At 47.0% G+C, this 25484-nt stretch overlaps 1 protein-coding gene across 3 annotated transcripts in view; it reads left to right on the top strand.

The window, feature by feature from the left end:
* The window catches only part of STAG1 (stromal antigen 1), a 163403-nt gene that overhangs the window by 63 nt on the left and 137856 nt on the right, over positions 1-25484 (top strand). Inside the window, exon 1 of one of the 3 annotated variants that reach the window (XM_032698450.1) lies at positions 719-1687. The exons of the other annotated variants lie outside the window; for them this stretch is intronic. The gene's annotated coding sequence lies outside the window, so the exon portion shown is untranslated. Of the gene's footprint in view, positions 1-718; positions 1688-25484 lie in introns of those variants that run through there. 3 annotated transcript variants of the gene reach the window in all.

The following is a 25484-nucleotide window of genomic DNA, read 5'->3' as shown; positions in this document are numbered from 1 at the left end:
GGAGCGCGCGGGAGGCGCCGATCCAAGATGGAGGCGCGAGGGGCGGGGGCAGCGGGGCCGGGGCCGCTCTCGCTCGCTCGGTCTCCGCGGCGGCCGGGCCGGGAGCGGGCGCTGCCCGTGCGAGGAGAGAGGAGAAGGGGAGGGGAGGGAAGAGGAGGCGGCGCGGGGCGGGGCGGCTCCTGCCGGAGCAACGGGTCCCCCGGGCGCGGCGCTCTTCGCCGCCATCTCATTGTCCCCGCCGGGGCTGCCGGGGGCGCGGGGCCGGGCCGGGCCGGGCGGCCTCCCCCGCCGCCGGGCCTGCGCCCTGCGCCGGGCCGCGCCGGGCCCGCGGGGGCGGCGGGGGATGCTCGGGAGGAGCGGGGGAGGCGCTTCCGCCGCGCGGGGCTCGGTGGCGGCGGCCCCGGCCCCGGCCGGCCCCGGGCGGCGGCGGAGGAGGAGGAGGAGGGAAAGTTGCGGGAGCCGGGGGGCGGCCCCGGCCCGCCCTGGCACGGCCCGACCCGGCCCGCCAGCGGGACCCGGCCCGCGGGAGTGCCCGGGCCGCCCCAGCCCTGGCCGGGCTCCGGGGGAACGGGACGGGCATCCCCCGCTCCTGTTGCTCATCCCGTTACCGGAGCGGCGGCCCCGGGCTCGCCCGGCCCGCCCGGCGCACAGGCGGGTCACGCAGCCCCGGGGTTGCCCCGGGCTCGGCGCGGGAACGGCGGCTGAGCCCGGCGGCTGCGGGGAGGCGGTGCCCGCGGTGCCGGGGTCCCGGGCCGGGGCTGTGCCTCCGGAGCAGCCGGGTACAGGCAGTGCCCCCTGACCGGGGCTGGCAGCGGGCAGAGGCAGGACGCCAGGCTGGGGCCCGAGCTGCTGGACTCACAGCAGAGGTTGTGCTGGAGACGCGGTGCCGGGCCCGAGCTGGGAATGTTGGGCAGCCACACTCGGCTTATCCCGTGCTCCTGGGACGGAACAGGCAGCGGGAGCACTGCTTGGGACCAAGAGGGACTTGGGAGAAAGAGGATAGTTGTAGTATCCATAGAGCAACTTAAAGGGATGTGACTGCCAATACCAGTGTCAAAAAACTTAGCTTCTGGTAAGACAGTGTGAGTTTAATTAAACTAAATTGAGCTGCTTTGTAAGTATTGATTATTTCAGTTGTGTTCTACACAATTCTGCAGCTGTGCGGAGTTAGTCTAGTGATGGCATCTATTAAGTTGCTGAGGGACAAAAAACCTTCTTCAGGGCACACCACTGACACAACTGCTTTTGAATTGTGTCTTGTGTTTGGGGGAATGGGTGACATTAATGCCTGGGTTCAGGCTTCTGAAGACTTGCTCAACTGCTCAGTTATTACACTGCTCCTGGTTATTACAGGAGCGGTGTTGGAGAAGGGCTAGTCCAGATCCTCTGGATCCAGAGTAGTTTTGCCTTGTCTGGTGAGATGGCAGGGACATTTGATGAGTGTTTCAACATCACAGTCCATCCATCCATGAGGAAATCACAGGACCATGAGGCAGTGTGCAGGTTGTCTGTGGAAAGGTGTTCTGACCGTGCGAAGAAGTTCTTACTTTTACAGAATTAGAAGCCAAGTTATTCTTTGTTTCTGACTCAACTGTGATGACTTTTTGATGGAAAACCTGAGAAACACGTGGTGGGTGCAGAGCGTTTGGAAATGACAAGGCAACCCGTGATGCAGCAGGATTTCCTGGTGAGCAGGGGCCTGGCTGTAGGGCTGTGATGAATCTGAGAGGGTGTAATTTTTACTGGCTGCTCACCAGAGAGTGTTCAGTTGATACTCTGGGTTGCTCCTTCTCATGGGCACGCTGTGGATGGGCAGCAGTGGGGGTGGGTAGTGAAAGCAGTGCCTTTGCAGAGCTCATGAGCACTTAGGGCCAGTTTGGAGGTTCAGAGGAGCGAGTCCCCACCCCTGTGCTCAGAGCACTGGCCGTACGCAGCCCACGGGCTGGGGTGGTTCCTGATGTTTTACAAATGTGCTGAAGTCGATGAGCTCACTGAGAGAGGCAGCATTTATGGCCAAATGCCCACACACAATGCACTGGTCAGAAGTTGTGAGGGCAGCTGAAACCCTGGTACTGGAGCTTTGCTCTGGAGTCTCTGAGCTTTTCAGCTCCTGTCCCTGTCCATAACCTGCCCTCGTGTTGTGTAGACTTGTATGTGACTTCTGCAGCTGCAGTCACCTTCTGATAGCTGAGAAGGTTTGTGAACATTAAATATTTGGATGCACTGACCAAATGAGTTCCTTGGGATAGTCAGAAACTCAACAAGTGAATATGTTTTGATTTGAAAGAACAACACGTACCTCAAGTTCGTGCTGGTGACTTTGGATTCTCTCCTTTCTTTCCCTCTGTTGCAAAGGCTTGCCCTGATATAAGGTTAAATATTAGTAACTTAAATACCATTTTAGTAGGCAAGTGAGCTCCTAGAAGTGTAAGGATGCAGTGGGGCCGAAATGCTAAATCATGATGACTTTCTAAGAAAAATCCTTTCACTGGGATATGAACGTGCCTTTACTGAAACATTTCTGATCTGTTTTCTGGTACCATGCACAACAGACTTGCCCACCCTGCTGAAAATTCCAAAGTACCATTTCTGTAGTGAACACAAGACACACTGAAAGCAGCGAACTGAAGTGGTTTGGGAACTATTAAAGCCTAACTTTGGACTCAGCACTGCTGGGTGAGACCTGGCTCTGCCTGTGCTGCACCTTGCAGTGCCCAAGTGTTGGGGTGAGGCTCTGCCTTCTGGGGCTTGGAGTCAGACCCAGAAGGTGATGCCGGCTCTGGTGCCAAGATAAGGAGGTGCTTTGTCTAAATCTGGTGTACTGGCTTCAGGACTTAAAATGCCAACCAGCATCTGCACGATATTTCATGCTTTATTTAAAGTTTCGGGGGTTCACTGGAGTCACTCTCATTTATCACGCGGAGCTCTGAAGCTCCCGTTGCAGATTGTCATCTCTCCCCTGCAGTGCCACTGTGTCTGCTCCTTTGGCTAAAGATAGAAAGGAGCAGAGTTGGTTTTCTTTCTTCTCCAAGAAAGAAATCCTACAGAGTTTGAGTTCACCAGCAGAAGATGGTTTTGCTGTTTCTAGCAGGCCTTTCAGGGATATGCAGTATTTTGCTTTTCCATACTGGTGTAACTTTGTTGGTTTGGGTGTTCAGTATGTGATCAGAACACAATGACTTATTTCTTTATTCCCTTAGAAAGTGAGTGGTTTAGAGAGCGTTGTTGTGACCCTTGGTTGCAACTTTTCAGTCTGCAAATACACTTCCAAAAACAAGTGTTTTGTGAAGCTTCACTCTAATATTTTTAAAGGCAAACCCCACCTTCAGCTGGCTAAAAGAGCTGAAGGGGAGGAGCTGCAGGGGGGAATCTTCTGCTTAGCTGGGATTTTGTGGCCACTGGCTAATTTTTGCCATGTCCTGTTGGAAGTCTGAGTGTAGGCAATGATTTCAGCACGTGGCAGGTTGTGTGTCCCTCGAGGGACAATGCCCAGGAACCCAGAGGAACTGTGCTCCTGGGCTTGGGCAGCTCTGCAGCATCTCCACAGGCATGTTGAGAGTTTGGAAAATGCTATTTAAATAGTAACAGTGCTCTGGAGATGGCAGGAGGCCTTGGGCAGTAGATTCATCAGGGCCAAACAATGTCACATGTGTCCTGCTTTGGGCTGCAGGTACAACATATACTTGATAAATTTGGTAACTCTCCTTTAATTTTGGAATATTTTGGGAGAAGGTGCCCATTTGTAAATGGAGGTAGTTCCATCTTGGGTACAAGTGGTGCAAATACAAGGCTTTCCATCCCTTCAGGCCCCTGACTGCTCTGTGGTGCTCTCCCTGTCCCCAGAGCTGCTTGTCGTGCCCAGGGTGTGTTTGTAGGCTCAGTCTCAGAAGACTCAGAAGGGCCTTGGCTGTCCATGGTTAGGTGGGACAGGCCTCTCAGCACTGTTGGACTCAGGAGCATAGTGGGAGTTCAGCCACTCAGTAATTCATCTTTTATCTCGGTATTAAGAGCAGGAGGTTGGATTCTTAAGCCTGTCCTGCCTCAGCTGAAGGGCAGGTTGTTTCAGGTGGTTCCCAAAAGTAATGTTTTACTGGAAAGCAGCACGAGGCAACATCCAGCCAACTGTGCTCCTTGCTGTGCAGGGTTTCAGCAGCATATACATTATTTATTCTATAAATAAATCTAATGAGTCTGTATTCTGTAACTCTCCATATAGCAGGCTTGTATTATATTGGCACTGAAAACAGTGTTGACAGATTGTTCAGCTCGTAGAAAAAGATATTTCTTTGTAGAGTTGCATAGGGATTGTCCTTTGTGTCAGAAATGCTTCTAAATGTCAAATATTTTTCTACAATAAAATAATAAAAATCAAAACAATTCATCTTGGATACATTTTTTTATATACTAGGGCATAGCATGTGCTGGTATTTTTTGAAACAAATCAAATAACAAGCTGAGTATCTGTTTACTCTCCCCCACATGAGGGTTTCTCTCTCTTCTCTTAGGGTTAGAATCCCCAAGGACCAGGAGGATGTTTGTGTTTATAAATGGCAAGTGAAACTTCATTAGGAAATGGGTAATGAATTCCATCTTAAATGAATGATAAATGTGCCAGTTTTGCATTGTTAATTCCTAGGGCTGTTCATTAGGACCACATGAGCTTGTTGCTGCCAGTGGGATTGCACAAGATGGTTGAGCTGCTCTGCCACAGCTGAGAGAGGAGTCAGTGTGTGCCTCCAGGGCTGAGAGAGCAGTCAGTGTGTGCCTCCAGGGCTGAGAGGGCAGTCAGTGTGTGCCTCCAGGGCTGAGAGGGCAGTCAGTGTGTGCCTCCACAGCTGCACAGCTCTCCCCTTCCTTTGTGCTTGTGCTGCTGCTGCCCTGACCGTTCCCTCCCTGGCAAACCCATCTGCTTGGGAGGGGCATTTTTCTGCCCAGTGACTGAACTGAGTCAGGCCAGCAGGGTAAGGAGTTGCTAGAGGTGATGCAAGGTCAGTGGCAAGAGTATTTTTGGGGAAAACTGGTGCTGGAGGTCGAGCCCCTGCTGCTGCAGGTGGAGGTGCAGAGCCCTCAGCTGCGTGTGCTGTCCTGGGTGTCAGTGTGGAGCCACCACTGTGTGTAAACCTGGGATTCCTGGGGCACTCCTCACCTTTCCTGACCTCCCTCTGCCAGCTTTGCTGTCTGTAGCCCGTGTTTGTTCTTCCCCTCTTTGCAGCCTTCCCATGAGGAGCTTGGTGTCATCAGCAAATTGTTGGCAGTCTCCTCCTTTCCCAGAGGTGAGAGCCTGGCCTCCAGCACATATTCAGTGCCACAGGGAGGTTTGGGTTCCAAGGTACCCTAAAGCTTGTCTCATTCCACTCCTGGGCAGGGACACCTTCCACTAGACCAGGCTGCTCCAAGCCCTGTGTTCTTGTGGGACTTCCCTGGTGGCCTTGCCCTGCTGTCAGAGATGACATTTGGTTTGCTCTCTGTTTCCTCTGTCCTTACTACATAACCTGCCCAAGGCCTATTGTTGCCATGGCAGCTTCATTTCTTTAGGAGCCTTTTGTGAAGAATCATGTGGAATGTCCCTTGGGAATTAGAGCAGGCTTTGTCCATGGGTGTGTGCTGAAGGGGCAGCTCTGAGAGAACTCCTGTGGGCTTGTGGAACATGACTTTCCTGTGCAAAAGGGAGGTTGATTTCCCTGTCTAAATGCCATTGTTTCTTTAGCTGCCTATGGATCTGTTTTCTAGAATAGTTTTTACTAAGTTAGGCTCACTAGGCTGTAACATCAGTGTTGGCTGAGGGAGTAAACCCAGCTCTGAATTGTGCTAAGAGTAAGCACTGCTTCAAGCAGTGGAGTTTTTTTTTTGAAGGCTGTTTTTTTCTGGTTCACTGATGTGGCTTCTTTGGTGTCTCATAGTTTTGTTTTTTCCTGTAGTCTTCCTTTTATAGGACACTGCTTGTGGGAGAGGAATTAAACATCTCTTTTCTAAGAAATTAATATTTTTTAAAATGTGGAGGAACTTACACAGCTTGCTATCTCTGTTTTCCTGTGTTTGGTGGAAATTGGTCCATAGACTGATAATTATTGATCGTGGAATTGGAGGAAAGAAGGATGTGCACACAGAATACAGTCCTGTAGGCCTGTTCTGTTGGATGCTGGGCTTAAAAGGACCAAAACAAAACAACAGGGTTGCAGCAATACTGCAAAACAAATAATACAGTCCAGGGAGTGCAAATGAGCCCTGCAGAGATCCCCCACGGTGCAGAGCTGAGGTGAGAGGGGCTGCCCTCCCTTGGCTGCTCCCAAACTGTGCTCAGCCCTGAGGATCCCTGTCCCTGCTGCCCAGGGTGCCCTGGTAAGGGCAGTGGGAGGGAGGGAGAGCTCAGGTGGTCAGGGAAGTTCCCCAGCCTTGGGAGGGAGTTCTCAGAAACATTGCCCCGACTTGGGCTGCTCTGCCCTCTGAGTTACAGAGCAGGGTTGGTTTGTTCTGGTTTATTCTTCATCTCCTTTCTGTTCCATGCTCCCAGTGTTTTCCTTAAGCTCCTTGAGGCTTTTCCTGTTTTAGCACTAGCTGATTGTTCTGCTTTTATTTGCAGAAATCATCCCTCTAGAAAGGGTCAGTGTAGCTGTTCAGAGGAAATGGCATCATTTCTGTGGGTTTGTGCATCTCTTTTGATTTCCCCAGTCACTAGTGATTTTTTTTTAATATCTTTTGTCTCTGTAAGCTCCATTTGGAGCAGTTTTCTCTGCCAAAGTGGTAAGATGGAGCTGGAATGTAATTCCTGTTTCAAAATGTTTTAGGGAAATTTCGAATGCTGATTACTGTGCTGTTTTACAGGATGCTGGACACATGCAATGTTATACTGTTTCACTGAAAATGGCCAGGCTGGGTTATGGCAGCACTGTCCAGTGGCTGAGGTGGAGGAGAGGACAGTAGGTTGGATGACAGTGAGAACTTGTGGTTGAGTCCTTTCAAATATCCCCAGCACCGGAGTGTAACATGGAACAGGAGCAGGGAGCCTGTTCTGCACAGCTGTGCCCTGGCTGGAAGTTTCCTCACTTTCAGAACAAGTGGGAGAACACAGGCAATGCCAGATTTCAGGTGTGACCCACTGGCACTGCGAGAAAAGGAATTACAGTGAAATGCCCCAATCATTTCCTTTTTCTGGGTGTGTTTCAATACTGAACTGTTACAGTTTTCTCCCCCGAAGAAACCAGAGAAGCTGCTTGTGTTGCTGTGCAAAGGAAAGCTTTCACACACTTGTGTTGCTGTTGGTGTAACTGTAGAGCACCAGGTCATGGACTGAGAGCACTGGTGAGGGGTCTGTGTAAATCCTGTTGCCTGAGGTGGCTGATGAATTGGGAATCTCTTGGCTTTGAGGTCAGTGTTTGTGAATGCCTTGGCCATTAGAGCTGGTAGGACAAGCTTTTCCCACTGGTGTGCCTTGCTTTTCTGATTCTCGTTGCTGGTGGTGGATTCAGAGTCCCGGTGGAAAGCTGAGAAGGAAAAAACAAGGGGATTAGGGAGGAGCAGGAATCAAGGGGAGTGAAGTGTCACATTTGGGAGCAGGGAGAGGAGCTGTCAGCTGTACCTGCCATTATTTCCTGGACCAAGGGGTTGTTACAAAACTTCTAAGATGGAAAGTGTATCCTTTTGTAAACTTTCTGAATGTTTTCTTGGCGGTTTCTGCCAGGCCTTTTGCAGGAGAGTGTCATTGCTCGGCATCATCCAGAGCATTTGTGCAGAACCTGAGGTTCTGCAGTGCCAGGAGGTACCACCAGGATTTTCTGTAGTGAGTTCTGAGGTACTGGCAGGGTCTGTCACCAGCGGAGTTCATTTTATTGTGAAATGCACAGCTAAGAGTAACCCTTTCACATCTTCCTCACCCATAAATTTTTGGCAGTCAGCTCCTTTGTTGTCTGTCCCTCAAACAACTTCCTTGACCTGAAGTCAGGCTTTGATAACACCCCCATCCAGAGTTTAGCTATTGTTTAGCCCCTGTCCCAAAGGCCATGTGTTGATGTTGATCCTCTCTGTGAGTGGTGGTTGCATTCAGGCTGTGTCAGGCTGTCTGGGGGCACAAAGAGATTCAGTGTGGGACAGCCAGCGCTGATTTGTAGCTCCCCAGTTGTGATCTCTTCACCCCCAGCACTGGGCAGTGACCAGTAGCAGCAGTGAGAAGTGTCCCCAAGTGCCACTGGAGTTGTTTGTGCCCTTTGAATGCTGAGGGTGTGTGTGGGTTCTCTGCTACTGCCAGAGGAGAGCCTGGCACAGGGGAGCTGAGCTCTCGTGGAACAGTTACATCATTAAAGAGCATGGGATGTACAAAAACATTGACTTGCAGCTCTGTAGGAGAAATGAATTCCCGGGAAACTCCCTTTGCACCGACTCAGGGGACGGGGGGAGAGGGAAACAGGCTGTTCCTGTCGTGAGCTGGGGGAGGGAGTGTTGGTGCCGTGCAAAGAAATTCCTGCTCCTGCAGCCCCCTGACCTAGCCTGTTTTACATGGATGTAAGAAAAAGGGGTCCTGTTTAACCTCTGGCCAAACTGTGGGTAATGCCAGGCTCTCAGAGAAGGTTCCAAAGCAGCAGAGTGGCTCAGGTTACTGAGAACAGGCCTGCTCTTCCTGCCCTGACGTCACTGGCAGAGTTCCTGCAGCGGAGGCTGGAGCCGAGGAGACAAAAAGCTGTGGGGAAGAAAGGGAAGAACATGTTGGTAGAAGGTTAGAAATGATCTGAATATCATCTTACATCCACCAGGCTTGCCTTTTAACAGCCAACAAAGACCAGAGCCTTAAGACCCAGACCAGCCTCGTTTGTGTTATTTTTACTTCGCTGGGAGTTCAGGCACTTTGGGACTTGGTTGCTGGGGATTTTTTTGAGTCCTCAGGGGGGAACTTTGGTTTTTACATTGTTGTAGATGGCTGGGACGAGCACGCCTGTGGTTGAGATGGGTGTTGTTAGGCAGTTACTCCAATCTTGTTCCAAATAACATATGCCTCTGACAGACCAACCATCCAGACTGGAAATTCCTGTATTAGGCTTTAGCCGTAGATTGATTATTTTTATTCTGTTCCAACAAAACTTATTCAAATTAATTTTTGAATATGAGGTTAAGAAGGGTTTTTTTTGACTGTGGTAAACACACATTTATTTTTTTTTCTGTGGGTTTCAGTGGGAACTCCTGCTGAGCTTTCCTGCTTTAGAGTAAAGGCCTGTAGTTGACCTGTTCTGTGGCTTTAATGAGATTGTTGTTACTTAAACTGGTCAATCTACGTGGATTTTTTTTTTTTAAATAATTGTCTGCAAAATAGTAAGTGGTAGCTTGGTTGGGACTACAAGAGCTGTTTTTTGCAGATTTTGCTTAAGGAGCAGATTGTGTTGCCACACTGAGAGTAACCTCCAGTGCATCCTTGCAGCTCTGTGGGGAGGGCCAGGGGTCTGACAGCCATCAGGCTGTTACTGTGAGAACACAAGCCACTCCTGAACACCAGACTCCCAAGGTTTGAAAACCAGGCTGGGAATTCTTTGTCTGTTGCCATAAAGTTGCTCCACTGGACCCTGTCAACCGGGTGTCTTTTGTGCTGTATCTGTGTTGGCTCCAAAGCAGACAAGTTACTGAGAGCTCACACAAGGAGCAAATGTTTTTGCTAACTTTGCTTGGGAGAGAACATTTATTTTGGATGAAATTCCCAGAGGAACTTGAGCAGACACCGGATGGGGAGAGTAGAACAAGCAGCAGGATACAGCAGCACTTGTGTGCTTGGGCAGGGTAAGATGTCTGAGTGAGAGGGCAATGTAAGCTGCTTTGAGCGTGGCCAAGGGCTGGCTGCTGAGGTCAGGGTCACAACTGTCAGTGCCTCCAAGGGCAGTGGGAAGTGAGCAAAAGTGTCCCTGCACAGAACACCCCGGTTCTGCTGCCACCCCTCTCCTGGGGGCTCTTGGGTTGACTTTGTTGTTGTGTTGTTGTTGTCTGTGCTCTCACTGGTGGAACCCAGTGCCTCTAATACATTCTCCCCACTAATTCTACATGTCCTGATCGTATGTGATAAAAAAATCAAGGCCACCCTGCCCCCTCCAGATGCTGTTCCTTGCAATCTCTTTCCTTGCTCTCCAGCTGATAAGAGTTTTCCTGTGTTACCAGCCCAGATTTAACCTCGCTGTATGTTTTCTTGAGGGCTGCTACCCAAAGTGTTCAAGTGGTTAATAGTTCCACGTGACACCTGCTCTGCAGTCTTCTACCCCTGGCTTTCAAGCAGAAACAAGCTATTATTTTGTTCTATAATTATTTTCCTTTAGGACAGAAGTTTATTTTTGAAAAATTGCGAAGGCTTTATCGCTTGCACGTCTCCATCCTCGAACTGGGACGTGCTGTGTTATGAGAATATAAGCTAGAAAGACTTCTACCACTGAAGTTTTATTTAGTGAAAGGACTGGTGTTGGGATGTATTATTTTATTTGATTTTTATTTGATTTTTTTCACTGTTTTTGTTTTTTTTTTTGTGCATTGGTGGAATCTCTAGGGACACAACTCTAGGCCCAAATTTATCTTGCTTTTACATCCATTAAGGGGTATTAAAACTGTAGTGTTCAGAGACCTCTATCCAGTCTTGTGTTTTACTGCAACAATGGACTTGTACTAGAATGGTTATTTATTTACTTTACTGGCTCTTTCTGGCCTGTCTTTGTTCCTGAAAGAACACTAAACAAACAAGAGAATGAAGAAAGACCTTGAGTTGATCCCTTTCTCTATCTCGGGGGAAGATAATTTACAATATTCTTGACAGATGCTTGTCTAATCTCTTAATTGCTGGAAGTTTCACTGCACTTCCTAAGCAGCTTATTCCAGTATATTCTTACTGACTGGTTTGTTTTTGATGTTTAACTGACACATTCTGCAATTAACTTCAGGTTTTATTTGGTCATCTTGAGCTATTTCTGATGTACCTGAATGAACATGAGCTGTCTTTTTTTTTTTTTCCTCCTTGATCTCTTCTCTAACACGAACTGTGTCTTTGAGCTTCTCAGTGTTTCCTCATCTTATTTCTTTGCCTTCTGATCCATCCTCACTGCTTTGTAGACTTCCTCCTGTCAGTTCATGTCAAAGCCTGACCCCCCAAACTGGGCTTTGCTGCTGCTGGTTTAGTGGTGCCTGCTGGGTTGTTCTTCGTGTGTTTGTTGTGACGAGCCCTTCTCGAGGGCCTGGTGCTCTTCCTTTGCTTTGGAGCCCATGGAGAGCATCGTGGGTGATCCCAGGGTTCCTGAGCCCGTGCCTGGATATCTGGAGTCACTCCTGGTTTCTGTCCCAGAGGGGCAGGTTCATCCTTTTCGCAGTTGTCTCTGGTGACCCCGGTGGATATTTGCCCCAAGCAGGTTCCCTGGTGTGGTGAGCAGGAGGTGCAGGTGATCAAACAGGAGCTGTGGCTTCCCCCTGGCTCTTGTGGAGGAGAAGCAAGCCTTTCCTGTTTGATGTTGTCTGCTGTCATTTGATTAGCTGCAGTCCTCAATATTCATGAAGAGGCTGCCTTGTTTGTTCAGCATCAGGCTGTTGAAAGCCTGCGTGGAGCACTGGTTTCTCCACCTCCTTTGATTTCAAATGCTGCTTTTTTGTTGCTATAAAGTGGTACAAATCTTCACCACTACTTCTGACAATGCAGAAAGGGGATTTGCTTTTTTTGTGGTTAAAGTATAATGGCAGCTCTAAGAGAAAAGAGAAAAACTGGGAAAGAAAATTAAAAGATGCTAAAAATGTGGAAAAGGGATCCATGTAGTGTGAACACAGTCTGTGTTTTACAGGTGTCCCCTGGAATTTGCCTGGGAAACAGCTGTCTGCCAGCATGGGCAGCATTTGCAGCTTTTGTTTCTTCCAAACTGTAGGTGTGCTTTTGTACCAAACACGGGTGTTTTGAGCCCTGAAACCAATATTCCAGTTTTGACATCATTAGCAACATTTATTTATTACCTGTCTGGATCCTGGATTCCTCATATCCCAGTATTTGTTTCGTCTCAGTTTATAATCTTCAGTGAATAGCTTCAGACACAGATCTTGTTTGTTACTCTACCGTTTCAAGTTCATGATGGATTGGAACTTGGATTTCACTCCTCGTTTGTTTATTTTGAAACTGCCTCTTGCTGTGTTTTACAAGCTGATTTGTCTTGGGAATGTTGGTAGAGGTGGGATGAAGGTTTGGAATTGTAAAGGACCTAGCTTGTGTTTTCTAGGCCTTGCTGAATATTGCTCATTTAGCAGCTCTACATTGATAAACATACCTAGCCTTTTTATTTTAGTGCATTTTGATTCTCAATTAGTGCTTTCCCACCTTTTTTTTTTTTTTTTTTAGGTGACAAAATCCTTGCTATCACCTCTGCTGCCCTCCTGTCACCCCCAAGTGTCTGCTTGGGACTGATGAGCCTCTGTTCCCTCCACCCTTCCTCTAGGAGCAGTTTGGCTCGTGCCTGGAGCACAAGGTCACCTGCCTGGCAGGCTCAGGGGTTGTTCCAGGCCTGCAGTGCTGCCTCCAACCCCCAGGATAAAGCAGGGTAGGGGTGTCTCCATCAGCTGCTGCCTGGGCCAGGTCCTCAGCAGCCCCTGAGTTTGTGGTGGTGTTTGGGAGCACACTGACTGAGTTGGACGGTTTTTAGTGGTTGGTTTGTCAGCAGATGAACGAGGCTGTGAGCAGTGAAGACGTGGAGAGGGCAGTGAGCAGCCAGCCCTCCTGTGCTGTCTGAGCTGAGCTGCAGGGCCCCAGCACTGGTGGCTTCTCTCTGCCCTGGGGGTTGTTGGTGGGGGCTGTGGGAGCACAGGGGTCTTTGCAGGTTAGGGACAGTCACTGTGACACTCAGGGCTGGGCTGGGGGAGCAGTTGCTGTTTTCCCCTGTACTCAGCACAGGCCACCCCTGGAGTGCTGTGTCCAGTTCTGGGCCCCTCAGTTTGGGAAGGACATTGAGGGGCTGGAGCAGGTCCAGAGGAGAGCAACGAGGCTGGGGAAGGGACTGGAGCACAAGTGCTGTGAGGAGAGGCTGAGGGAGCTGGGGCTGTTCAGCCTGGAGAAGAGGAGGCTCAGGGGAGACCTCCTCACTCTCTACAACTCCCTGACAGGAGGGGGGAGCCAGGGGGGGGTTGGTCTCTTTTCCCAGGCAACTCTCAGCAAGACAAGAGGGCTTGGTCTTAAGCTGTGCCAGGGGAGGTTTAGGTTGGATATTAGGAAGAATTTCTTTCCAGAGAGGGTGATCAGACATTGGAATGGGCTGCCCAGGGAAGTGGTGGATTCTCCATCCCTGGAGGTTTTTAAGATGAGACTGGATGTGGCATCAGTGCCATGGGCTGGGAACCACAGCGGGGTTGGATCAAGGGTTGGACTTGGAGGTCCCTTCCAACCCAGGTGATTCTGTGATTCTATGATTCATTCTCTACTTCTGTGGCAACCACGTTTCTACCGTGGCTCTCAACCTTAGGGAGCTTTGTTTGCAATCAGGTGTTTCACTGGGTGGAGCAGCATCCAGTGCAGCAGTAAATGAATGAATGATTCCCCAAATAACCTGCCTAGCTCTCTGGGAATATGGATTTCTTCCCTCTCATTGCAGCTGGGAGACCATCAGTACTTTGTTCTTGAAACGTACCACCCAGGGAAGCTCATCTCCGTGATTATATCACTTATCTTACAATATATCACCCTTTTTAATAGACAAGGAAGAACCTGACCATCAATCTCTTACTTTCCCTTCTAAGAGCCCTCAAATATCCAAGGGAAAAAAGTCAGCTGCTCTCAGATCTCTTGGGAGTTTGACACTGTATGTGTATAAGGCTTGAGCTTACTATGTTTAAACCCAAATGCCTTCAGTTTTATGGCTCCTGTCACTCTGGTTTCATCCCTGCAGGGCTCAGTTCTACCAGGTTCCCCTCTGCTCTGTTCTCTTTAGACTGTGCAGTATTTTGGAGGGTCCTCTCCTTGATGAAGCTCCAGAGCTGTTTTCCAGCCACTCCTTTTCACAGTGGCTGTGTATGAGTTCTCCCTGGACAGACTTGGTAGTTTGATTTTCAAGCAAGAAAAAGTTTGTGCTTTTGCATCACAGACTTGTAGCTCTTTCTTATCTGAAATTAAAGTAAGAAATTTAAGAAGAAGAAGAAACACTGTAACAGAGCAGAACAACAGCCAGTTGGAAGGGGAAGCTGAAGGGCTAAATACAGGCTATAACAACCCAAAGCAGAATTTCTGCTTCTCCCAGCAAAGAACTCGATGGGTCAGTGTTGGGAGCAAGAGTCTCACCAGCCAGCTGACTGGAGTTTGTCCCTAAAACCATCTTCTGAGTTAGGAACTGTCTTTTTGACCTTAAGGATTCATTTTCCCTGTTACCTGGGGCTCTGCTCAGACAGACTTTAAATGTTCATTTTGATCTTACCTTGGTCTTGTAATGACAATCGTTTCTTGACTTGAGGAAACCATCTTATATTTGCAAGTCAGTATTTAACTACTGTGCTAATTGTTTTCTCTTCCATTTCCCTGTCATGTGGTTTAATTTTATCCAAGTCCTCATCAGTCTGGGAGTTTGCAAGCAGATTAGAAATTAAATTGTACAGTAGATAACAATCAATAATAAATATCCTTTGAAATGTTCACATTTAAATAAAAAGGATGGTAAAGCCCCTCCCATTAAAAATGATACTTTAAAATTTTTTCTAGTGAGCTAAAACCTCATTCTGTTTTCTTTTTTCCTCCTTTGGCAATTAATCTCATAACTCAGTTCTCCCAGATCTTTCTCCTGGTGTTCCAGAAAGGTCAGCAGCTACTCTAAACTACAACCCTTTTTCAAGTGTGGCTGCCAAATTGCACTTTCATGTTTGAGAAATGTCTTCTGCCTGCACAGAAAGCGTGGCCACTCCTGTTAGAGAAACATTAGCTGTTCCACTGCTGCTCACTGCTGCTCGTGTCTCCCTTTGAGGAATAATTGAAAACTTGTGCAAGGGGCTCTAGTACCCATTGGTAAGGAAGTCCTGAAACTTTCTTTAGCTTGGAATACAGGATTTTCTCAGCATTGCTCTAGGAATGCTGGGGAGATGTTTTTAGCTTCAGTGTGGAAAATCTTGCTGAAACTGATAAACTGTCTAATTTTGCATTCTGTTAATGTTCCCAGTGTGTCTGGAACTGGGAGATGGCTGTATTGACTGCAGTTAATATGTGAATAAAACGTAAAATAATATATAATATCTACATATATGATGTATAATGTTATATATATATATATAAAATTAATAAAACAGGAAGGTGTTGAAGAGGTCCCTGAGTTCTGACTGCAAAGGAAGGTCCAAGGCTTGGCTGAGTGTTGGGCTGGCATTGGAACAGGCCTGTCTGTAAAAGCTGCAGTGCCCACAGGGTCTGTCAGGGAATGGGAATTCCAGCTGTGTGTTGTCACACCTGCCCATGGTCCTCTGCAGGGTCAGGTCCTTCTCACAGTCCTGGTTTGGAATGGTACCCGTGGAAATACAGAGTTGTAAATGGGGCTTGATTTCACTTGTTTTTTGCTGAAAATATGTAAGAGGAGAAAACCCCAGGCATAAAAAACTCAAATGCAGGCAAGGGTGGAGTTTTTGCTCCATGTATTGAATGGGAATTCCCTGTAAATTCCCTGGGAGCTCTATATACAGGAGTTGTTGTATGTATGAAGGATATGTGATTTTCAAGGTGTATATTTTAGAATGTTGAACACCTGCTTGAAGTATCCAGTGCAGTCCAAGTTTCAGCCTGCAGGTAAGACAGGTGCCTTCCCTAGGAAAGGCACAAGTAATTCCCAGTGTTCCTGGAAAAGAGCACTGAGCCCAAAGGGGTTAGTTAAGAAAGGAAGTCTGTTCCATTTTCTCTCCTTGGCACTCTTTAAGACCAGATTTATGAGCGTTTTTGATACAGAAATGTAAAAATCAGTGATGGAAATGGTACTAGGGTTGCACAGCTTTGGAATTGCACATTCCTCTTCTGTTGCCTCTTCCAAGCAGGAATGGGAAGGCAGTTGGCAGCCCTGCACTGTGTCCTGCTTCCTGAGGGTCTGGGGACAGACCCATTATGTGTTTTGCTATAGATTTTACAAATGCACATTAAAGCAGCATATCCTGCTTGAAACCCATTATTTAAAGGCAGAGTAGGGCAGAGAGAGGAAAACATGGTAATAACAGCAGGCTGGGGTGAGGAATAAGAGGTGGGATTGCTCATCTCTCCTGCCGGTCACGGGCTGGAAATCGATTCGTGTTGGGCTTGAAATATGTAATTAATGATGGAAAGAGCCACCAGCAATTTGGAGTGTACTGAACACGGGCTGGATAATGAAGTAGTGGGGTGAGCTCAACCACATTAAATGGGAGAACCTGTCACATCTGTAATATTAAAGAGCTGTCTTGGTTTTAGAAAACTGCAGTGGTGGAGTACTTGGTAATTGAGAGTATTTAGCATAAAAAATCTGAATGAGGTAACTGAGGGTATTAAAATGGCTGCAATAAAATTTGAATACTGAAAGTTTATAGAAGCTCTAAGCAGTAATTAAGGATGCTATTTTAATATATAAAATTTATTAAAGTTGAGCAAAGAAAAATCCTGCTGCAGCTCACAAGGGAAAATGTAAAAGGAAAAATCTGCTTTTAAATTCTTACCATCTCTCTATTGGATTTAGTTAAATAACTAAGAAACATGGAACTAGACTATCCTCTTCTCATACGTGGTATAATTTGGGATATTCCCGTGTCCTTACTCTAATTGGAGAGGATAGTCCTTTGCACATTTATCTAATTTTATACTTCAGTTGATGGGGGATTAGAAACTCCGTTGTGAATTTTTTGTCTACTCTGTATTTTCTGGGACTTTTTTTCCATTTTAGCTGCTGAGATCACGGTTGAAATAAAAGCTGTGCTTTTCTGCTTAATCGAGCAGCTTCCTCATTTTTAGCTGGTGAAGTATTTTTGGCACCCTGTGCTCAGGCTGTCCTTGCTGGGGTGGTGGCAGCCCCCTGAGGGAAGCAAGGAGAGGCTCTGGGTGACTTTTTGGTGCTGGAACCTCCCAGTGGAGGCAGAGGAGATCCAAGCAAACTCCCCACCCACCTGCAGGCCTTTGGATGGGCTCAAACAGCAGCCAAGCAGCTGCTGGGAAACAGGTGAAAGCTCTTTGATGAGAAGTTGCCAAGTCTCACAAACTGCTTCAAAAGCTCACCAGAGAGTTAGTGGCCTGTTCTGAATATCGAGGGGCTGTCACCTGCAAAGGCACTTTTCCAAAACAGGTTTATAAACCTGCAGTTTTGAGCCAGCAAGGTGATGGTTCATCTTACGTGTGACGCTGAGTTGGATTGAGTAGACACAGTGGGGTCTTTCAGTTTGCCACCAATTTCTTTTGTAACCATTTTCTGCTGGGGATAATCAGGATTTTTCCTTCTTACCTGGATGTGTCCCTTCCTGCTAAAATGTGGGTGTTGTTTGTCCAGCACCTGCTTTTGCTGTTCACAGATTGGGCCATGGCAGCCAAACCTGAGGTGGGTGAGTCTGAGCAGGTTGGCAGGTTCAGGCTGAGGCCCTTTGGGACAGGGGCAGTGCAGAGGCTCCTTTATAAACTGTTTATTGATGAGTAATCTTTGTTCATTGATACCTGTGTTTATTGATGACTAATCTGTGATTGCTATCAGGGGCTCTCAATGGCCACCAGTACCTTTCTCCAGGAGTAACAAATACAGGGTGATTTATATTGAATTCTGAGCTGTTCCAGCTCACTATAAAGTGCCTCCCCTGAAGGGTGTTTGAGCATGTCCAGTAGCTCCTTTTGAAACCCAAAATAGGGAAATTATTATCTTGTGTGTCACTGAACAAATAATACTGGAAATGTTTTCATTTGCTCCGTTGCTCTCAGTTTTCCATTCACTGCAACTTCCTTGAGAAGTATTTCTGAAAAATAAAGCCATTGGTTTAGGTGGCCTTTCCTCAGATTGGAGGGAAAGTGCCTTCAATCTGGCTGTACAAGTGGATGGATATTAGCTTGACCACTGAACTAAATTCCCCATAAAATAGTGGAGAGCTCTGGGAGCACTCCTTTGGAGCACTGCATTAATGTGCTCTTCAGCCCTTCTCTTGGCAGGACTGTGATCAATACAGAGCTTCATAATTTCTGGGGTTCCGCTCAGATTTAGATGCAATGTCAGCATTAATGTGGACAAATTATTCTCTGGCAGTGATTATGCTGTTAGTTAATTCAGCAGACAAAACCAGCTTGACCTGGACCAGGAAGGTGCCTCTCCTCCTAAACCCTCACAATGATTTATTAAGCTCTCTGCATTCAGAGATGTGGCCCGTTCATGTCACTGCTTTTCATACCATCAGAGAAATCACCAGTAGCTTCCTCTTCTCTGAGGTTGTTTCTTACAAGCCACTTATCAGTCAAAGGTTTTTTGCTGGTACCACCTCCTTTCCCTAATTTTTGAGCCCTTCTTCCCCCCCCACTAAAAATAAGTAATAAATAGAAAAGGTCAGCAGCTCAGAAGGACAAAATGCTGAGCTACTAAATCCTGTGCTAAGAAAGCTCTGGGATTTTGAATGTTTTTATTTTTTAGCTGTGTTGTATTCTGGAAGATTTTTGAAACAAGCCTTTGAAGTAAGGAACGCGTTATTAGTTTGGAAACAGAGAAATCAATCCTTTAAAACAGTTCTTCAGTGCACATTTAGTTATCTGTGTTTATTCCAAATGCTTTTGAGATAGTAAAGAAGTCTAAAGATTTTTGGCAAATACATGCTGCTTGGATAGAAACCCAAGAATTTTAACAACTCTTTTCTGGGGAATGCCTTGGCTTTCCTTGGTCTGATTTATGTCTGTGCAGTTGTCACCTTGTGAGGGTGGGTGATTTTCACTTTGGTTTTCTGAGGCTTTGCAAGTGTTGGAGTGGCTCCTGTCCCTGCCAGGACAGTGGGGCAGAGCAGGGGCTGGGAATCCTGGTGCAGGAGGGGACAAGGAGCAGCACCTTGGGGTGCTTTTATATTGCTAATTTTTGGTCTTGGTTTTAAATAGAGTTCAGATTTTATGGTAGGATGTGACAAGTTGTTTAAATGCATTAGAAAGATTGAATTGCTCCGTCTGTGTTTTGAGCACAATGACTAATTTCAGTCAAATTTGGAGGGGGTGGGAGGTGTCCAAAAGACAAATTTTGACACTTTTTGTGAAAGTAGATACCTGGCTGAAGTTACTCTCTTAATACCACCTCCCTTTGCCATCCCTCTCCTGCACACTCTTCTCAATGAAAGCAACAGCAGCACTTAAGTTGTTGTTGCATGTTGGAGAATCCACCCAGAGTTCTAGAACAGTGAAACTGCTGGGAAAGACAAACAGGAGGAAAGAATAAGTGGGCAGCAGTCTCAGTTGGCCAGACCCTACAGAGGGTCTGTCACTGTGTCAGCATGGCAGCAAAGACTTCTGAGTGTGTCATTCCTGAAAACAGGAATAATGTGCTTCTTCTAGAAGAAAATCTTCAACCCAGTTTAAACCACAGCAATGCCATTCTCAGGGGAGGCAACAGAGGGGACAGAAAATGCATCCACAGCTCCTCAGGAATCCCCCCCAGCAGCTGATCAGATTTTGGGTCTCACTGCAGGGCTTGTGATGTGTTCTTGGAAATTCAGTGTTTTTTTAAGTGGGGTTGTGCCTGACCTTTCCAAAGCCACATAATCCACTTATTGCACTGGCACAGGGAGGAATCTGGGGACAAGGTGCTGTTAGGGGAGGTTTTCTTGCTCTCAGGGTGAGGGAATGGTTTCACTGCTGGCTCCCTTTCTGTAGCTGTTTGTGTCCCTGGCGAGGGCAGAGGGGTCAGTGCCCTCAGCCTGTCACCCTGGGGCAGTGAGGGGGTGCAGGATGGGATTATGCATATTGTGTAAAATGTTACAGATGAATACTTTCCTTCTAATTTAAGAAGCAGCTTATTTGTATTGAGAAGTACTTTTTGAAATTTGACATCTTGTTGGGAGCAGTGATCCACTTACTGGGGAAAACAGCTCCTTTGAGGTTTCAGGTCAAGTTTGACACTTTCTAATCTGACTCTTCAGTGCAAACTGAGTTTTATGCAGTGCTGATGGCAAATGGGAAATCACTGCTGGTTTGCTAATAAGTGTAACCTTGCACAGTTTAATGTTCACAAAACAGAAGGAAACCCAACCCCCAAATAAAAGGAAGGCCTGCCTGAGTCCCACAGCCTTATTACTAGTATCTTTTAAGAATTAAAATGTGAGAATTATCTGCATGTTGAACAGGTTATTGGAAAAAAGCTGTGTAGGATTCACTTAAACAGTAAATTTTTCATGCTGTTGCTAATACATTAATTCAGTAAGAAATAATTGTGTTCATGGGATCCTGATAGCAAAGCTGGTGTTAGTGTGGCTTTTTGACTTCCACCTGGAGAAAAATGGGAGCCAAAAGACCATGTGGATTTTCAGTGGTAAGTGTCACAGCTCAGTGTTTGATTCCAGTGGCAGTTTCTGTGGGAAGGGATGGTGGGATTTGTGAAACACCTGGTTCGTGTGAACCCCAGCACTGTGCCTCCTCCAAACAGTGAGACAGCAGCACAGGGCAAAATGTAGAGACTCATTGTGGGGTAAGAAGAACCCCTGAAATGCTGGACTTAAAAGTTTGGAGTCAGCAAATTATTCCTGGTGGGTTTTATGGAAGGCAGGTGAGAGTACAGTCGGTGTCCTCAGCACTGACTGCAGGCTGCTCTGGAAGGGGTATCCAGATTCCCTCCATCCTCCTTCCCTCTTTTTCCAGTTTGTGCTCTTGCCAGCGTAGTCTGCATCGTAGCAACAGTTCCCTTTTCGGAGGCAAATATTCTAAAATGGAGAATATTACATTTTTCAGCTGGAGATGTTTCTTAGAGGAGGAGGCCAAAGGGGTTCTGCTGGTAGATCTGAACTTGGTGACAAGAGTGTAGATGGGGACACAGACCCAGTAAGAAGGGAGAGTTATGGGACAGGACAGGATGGGACCTTCATTTGGGTCATCAGAGGAAAAGGGATGGGGAGGGAGGTTGGCTCCTGGCAGGGAGGTGTCACATCTCTGGCTGAACCCAGGGTTCTGTGATCAGGGTTCTCTCACTGGGTCTGTGGGAGAAATGAGCCTTCCTGAAGGTGCAAAGGAGAGGCAGGACAGCTGGATCCAGCAGGGCCTGGCTGTGTGGGTGGAGAGCTGGGGTAGCCCTGGCATCCAGACTGCTGAGGGGTCACTGCTTGTGAGCCTCACCTGGGGCCTCTCATACCAAGGGGGGGGTCAGGGACACAAGTAGGGATTTTGTAGTGAATAAAGGACAAGATCTGGAGGGGAGAGGTAGACTTGGAAAGCAAATGAGAGCAACTATAGTACTGAATGTAGGTGGTAATGAAAGATGACCTGGCTTGTTTGTTCTCAGAGGGGTTTGTGGGGCTGGGATATAACTACATTTTTGGGTAAGAGAATCCCCTCACATACAGGGTAAATATTAGGGATGAAAAGTTTGACCTGCAAGGATAATATTGATGCAAAATCTAATGTGTGTAAATACGAGGAGTTGGGAAGACTTGAATTTTGAGAGGGTTCTGGGGGAGTGTGGCCGTACACATGCACTTATGACTGGGCTTTTGGCCTTAGTCAGAGTGTTTTACAGGTCTTTCTTCTGCCCTCTGTGGTGTTTTTATTATTGTAGATGTATTTATGCTGGTGTTTTAAAAAAAATAATTAGCCAGGAACAGTGATCACGTTTTTTAATAACTTTCAGGACATTTTTTAATAACTTTAAGACATTTTGCCTCTTTCCCAATGATTTCAAGATCTGATTCATGAAGCTGTGATCAGCTAAATTCTGAATTTAAAAAAAGTTAATTATGGTGCAAGATTCTTGTTATAAAACTTGCAGAGCTGTGTTTGCTGGTATCTCACTGGAAAGATTGGGAGAAGCTTGATTGTCATCCTGAAACACTATGTTTTAATTAGCCCTGTGCCTCACGACTGCTGCCAGCTGTCCACGGACAGCAGGAGAAATGTGCTCCCATCTTGAGGTGGGAAGGGAGCTTTTAAGGCAGTGCTTTTCTTGCTGTTGCTCAGTGTCAGATTAACTGTGTTCAGGAGTGAAAGGTTGGTTGGTTGTGCTCCTGCCTGCTCTGCCCCATGCAGGGAGGGAGAGGTGCCCCTGTGCCCCTGGGCCTTGCTGAGGTGTTGGTCTCACAGCTGTCATCCTGTATTTTCTATACATGTGGAAGGGTCAGACTTTCAAAGGTGATCCGTGTTACCCAAGCCAAAAGGGTTGGTTGGGATTCAGCTTTTAGAAGATCCTCCCTGTGAAATCCAGGGCACATGGAAGGTCCCTGTTGGAACTGTTGCATACCTGAACCCAGCACGAGATTCCTGTTAGAGCTCACCCAGCCCAGGCTGCTTGCTGAGGTCATGCCCAGGTTTGGGCAGTGTCTCTGGCTCCACTTTCTGGTCCCCGTGGTGTCCTCCAGAAGATTTCAGGTGGCAGCAGTATTGCCAAGGGCTGGGTGCTGGGAGCTTGATGTTTATCTCAAACCAGAAAATGTAACAATGGGAGAGCGTTTATCTTTGTTGTGTGAGAGAGTGATTAGAACTGGATTTAGAGGATGTGAGAGAGGAAATTGAAACCCTCTTCAAGGTCCCACTGGAGCTGGAAAGCACTGCAGTGTTTGTTCTGTCTCAGTGGTGCAGAGGGTGCTTGGTGACCCAGGGTCTGCAGAACTCCCTGGTCACCCTTTGTGTTTTGTGGAGAATATTCTCCATTTGGCAATGCACTGACCCCTCCCAGCTCAGCCAGGACAGTCCATGAAGAGCACAAGTGCCCCAGCTGAGACAGGCAGAGGCCTGGCACTTCCCTGGCAGGGTACAGGGTCAGGCTGGGCTTTGGGAGGCAGAGGCAGCTGAGCTGCTCTGGGCAGAACTGTGCTGCCTGCATCTCCTGAAAGGTCCTCTTGGAGGATAACTGGCTGATGTTGGAGATGTGCTACCTGCACCTCCTGAAGGTTTCTCTCAGAGGATAACTGGCTGGTGTTGGAGATGTGCTTTACTGGGGTTGTGCTTTGTGTCTGACACTTATCACCAAGTGCTGTAACCAAACACTGGTGGACCCCTGGGCCCAGAGAAAGGGGCAGCGTGAGAGGCTCAGTTTGATGATAGTCTTAGAAGTAACTTGACCACAGGATTTCATGAAGTCTACTGAGGTTGGAAGTGGATACTCAATATTTTGTTTACTCAGTGTGTTTTAAAATACATTGCTTCTTATTGCAGGCCTTTGACCCAACAGAAACCTATATTAGATTCTATTCCATACACTCCTATAGATGATTTTACAAGTAGCTTGGCCTTGCTTACATTAGATATTCAGTGATACATAGGAGTGATTTTCCCCTTCAAGATCACAGTGAAGTTTTTTTTATACTTCGTGAATTTTATGCACTTGAACAGGAATACAAGAGTTACATCTCAGTGCTAAATATATGTAGTTTGTTTGTTTGTTCCATTGGTGGTGAGTCTGAGCCTGCAACGGGTCTCCCAGTCCTTCCTTTTGGGGACATAAAGCCTCAGTGTGTGTTTGTTAATTTTTTTGGAGTGTGTGATGTGCTCCTCGGAGCCGTGGTTATTAATTGACAGATGAGTTACACTATGATGGCACTTAAAATGCACAACGTGTATTTCTGAAAGCAGTCGTTGCTATAGCAACTTTCTAGTAGGTCACTGGCAGTGTTGTGTGAGTGTGTGTGTATGATTTGGCTGTTAATGCAGACTAATACTGATAGAAAAATGAGAAATGGGAGAGGCAGGAAGAAGGTAGCCCTTCCCCCCCTCCCTGTCCTCACCCCCAAAACAGGGTGACAGAATTCTGTGGAGAAAATGCTTACTTAGGGTATTGCTTGTGTTGGCAAGACACTGGCTATCACCTGCTATAATTAGATGCTTTCTGTCTATTTATGCAAAGATTGTAAGGAAACCTCCAAATTGCCTTAGTCTGACTCTGCTTTTTCTTTGACATCTTTAGAGTTTGGTTGGGAAAGGATTCCGTACTCAGTTGATTCCAAAGTAATGAGTTGTATTTTTTGAGCATTAATATCTATTTTTAAATATACACCAAATACACACCTCTACTTTATGCTGGAAGTGGAAATTTTGAGAAATTTTTTTTTTTTTTTTCCTCATTTGTAAGGTCTTTCAGTGAGGTACAAAACATCCCCAGAGCAATTTAGGCCAGCACAGATCTCCTGGGCCCCTTCTCCCGTGGCTGCTCCCATCTCTTCCCTAGCCCTGGTCCTGTGCTCCTGCAAGCAAGGCATGAGCCAGGTCAGGGAGCTGATCCAGATACAAACAACTGGAAAACAATGTCTAAACTTGCTGGATGATTTCCTGGATTGTGCCAGTGGGCAGAAAGCAGTGCCAGGACAGCACGGGAGGAGGGAGGGCTGCAGGGCAGGGCAGTGGCCATGGGTGGGCAGGGCAGTGGCCACAGGTGGTCCTGCCTGGGGTTTCCAGGGATCCATTCAGATGTTGTTTCCCCACTGACTGTGCTTTAGTTTGCTCTGAAACATAACTAAAAGTACTGTGCAGAGGACTCCAGCCCAAATTCTTTGCATTTGCATTTTTCTCCATTGTAGTTCTCTAATAGTCCCTCCTGGGTTTTTGTTTGTTTTTTTTTTTTATTTTTACTGCTCTAATTAAAGAGCATTCATGTTCTCTGTTAGAGTGACCAACCTATAGCCAGGCCATTGTTTTCAGTCTCAAATTAACCCTGACTTAAGATTTTAGGAAATGAATGATTTAAGGGAGCACATCCTAGATTGTGGTAAGTGAAGAGAATGTCAGGTGTAGGAAGTGTTCTGTGGCACTGTGATCTGCTGGATTTTTCTCAAGTTCTGGTGTGGAGTGTTTCATGGGAACTTTTTGTGCTGCCTCTTTTGTTCTCCCAAGCCCCGACCCAGCTGCATTTGCAATTGAATCAATATGGGGGAGTTGTGCTGCTCTCTGGGGGAGCAGGGGGGACCATGGCAGGGAGAGCAGGGAGGGCAGTGGGGCTGGAGCATCTTTGCTCCCTTCTCTTCTTTTCCAGTGTCTCCTGTCTCTCCAGTCAGTAATTTGCTGAGGTGTCCAAGCTGCCCTAAAAGAAGGAGTAGGAACGTGTGGGGAGGAGGAGGAAAGCAGGGACTGCATTTTTGACCCATCAGATTAGTTCAGCTATTGTGTGAAACCTCAGCCCAAAACTCTACTGGAAAAGAAAATCTCTAGTCCATGTTTTCTTTCTTTTTTTTTTTTAATTCCATGATATGTAATCATGTTCTCTGTGTTTTGAGAACTTGATTTGTGAAAGTGCTAAGTGTTGATATAACCGCTGGGAAAAAACCTTCCTTGACACTTTCTTAGTATTCAAATAAAGCAGAATGCTTTATTAAATATACTTGTGTGTACTGTGTGCTCTGGAAAAGCTTGCTCTGACTTTGCCTCAAGGGTGAAGGCAATGCTTATAGAT

This window comes from Chiroxiphia lanceolata, chromosome 10, assembly GCF_009829145.1.
Source record: "Chiroxiphia lanceolata isolate bChiLan1 chromosome 10, bChiLan1.pri, whole genome shotgun sequence".
Taxonomy (NCBI): Eukaryota; Metazoa; Chordata; class Aves; order Passeriformes; family Pipridae; genus Chiroxiphia; species Chiroxiphia lanceolata.
Note: the sequence above shows the minus strand (reverse complement) of the source record. Positions and strands in the feature narration are given on the sequence as shown.